Raw genomic sequence first — 1446 nt, 5'->3', positions numbered from 1 at the left:
AGTAATACTAAAATATTATGTGCCTTTTTGACTCTCATTCGCTCCTGAGTATACAGTGGAATTTTCTAGAGGCCACAAGATGAGTGATACTTCCACAGACCGAATGCAAAAGCAGACAGGAGAATACAGTTTCATTCTATTAAGCCAGGCCTTAAGGAGATTTGCAAAAATGTGGAAAAACACCACTCTTCTTACTAATTTTTCCTTTTTTATTGTGGCCATGCCACACCACTTACAGGATCTCAGTTCCCCAAGCAGGGACTGAACCCAGGCTCCAGCAGTGAAAGCCCAGAATCCTAACAGGCAGGCCATCAAGGAACTATATTTTTTTGTTTTTAGAAAATATATTTATTTCTTATAAAACTTTTGCTTGATCCTTTTGTAGTTCATGAGCATGATGATTGGGTGTTCACACTGCTGCGTGACATGTGCCTCCCTCACAAACCTTGTTACGACATCGGCACATTACCTGTCTGACGTGAAAAAAAAAAAAAAAAAAACTTTTGCTTAATGTTAACATGTACCAGGTTGATTACAGTTTCTTTGAAATGAATTGATGTTTTAAAATTTTCTTACATGGAATGCTATCAAAATCAAGAAGTTTAGGTAGGAATTTCCCTAACTATGCAGTTTACAAGAAACAGAAATGGATGAATCAGAGAGAGCACTGAAATGTGCAATAATAATAAAACAGAAAAATAAATCATAAAAAAAAGACAAATTTTTTTTTGCTCTGCCCAGGTATCAAAACTGTGCCCCTGTGGACCACCAATAAAGTCCCCTCAAAAAAATTTTTTTAATTTTCTCAAAAAAAAAAATAAAATTTTTTCAGCTTTAGTTTCTAATAAGGTCAATATCAATAGATATAATCACATAAACAAAAAGCTCTATGGCGTTCTCAATAATTTTTAAAGGATAAAGAGGTCCTCTCAGACCAAAAAGTCTGAGAACCACTGTTTTAAACACCGGTTCTCCTGCTGCTTCCTAGATTAAGCAAATACTCAGAAAACTGAGTCATTAAGAATGTGAGAGTTGAACCATAAAGAAGGCAGAGCACCAATGAACTGATGCTTTTGAACTGTGGAGTTAGAGAAGACTCTTGAGAGTCCCTTGGACTGCAAGGAGATCAAACCAGTCAATCCTAAAGGAAATCAGTCCAGAATATTCATTGGAGGGACTGATGCTGAAGCTGAAATTCCAATGCTTCAGCCACCTGATGCAAAGAGCCAACTCACTGGAAAAGACCCTAATGCTTGGAAAGATTGAAGGCAGGAGGAGAAGGGGATGACAGACGATGAGGTGGTTGGATGGCATCACCGACTCGATGGACATAAGCTTCAGCAAACTCTAAGAGATAGTGTATGAAGGGGAGCCTGGCATGCTGCAGTCCATGGGTTGCAAAGAGTTGGACATGACTTAGTGACTAAACAAACTGGATTTACCCTA

At 38.1% G+C, this 1446-nt stretch overlaps 1 non-coding gene across 1 annotated transcript; it reads left to right on the top strand.

The window, feature by feature from the left end:
• The first annotated feature begins 373 nt into the window (after positions 1-373).
• Positions 374-479, top strand: LOC122701188. Its single transcript, XR_006343022.1, has one exon. It is a non-coding gene; the product is annotated as a small nucleolar RNA U13 (small nucleolar RNA).
• The last annotated feature ends 967 nt before the right edge of the window (positions 480-1446 follow it).

The sequence above is a fragment of the Cervus elaphus genome, chromosome 9 (genome assembly GCF_910594005.1).
Source record: "Cervus elaphus chromosome 9, mCerEla1.1, whole genome shotgun sequence".
NCBI classification, from domain to species: Eukaryota; Metazoa; Chordata; class Mammalia; order Artiodactyla; family Cervidae; genus Cervus; species Cervus elaphus.
Note: the sequence above shows the minus strand (reverse complement) of the source record. Positions and strands in the feature narration are given on the sequence as shown.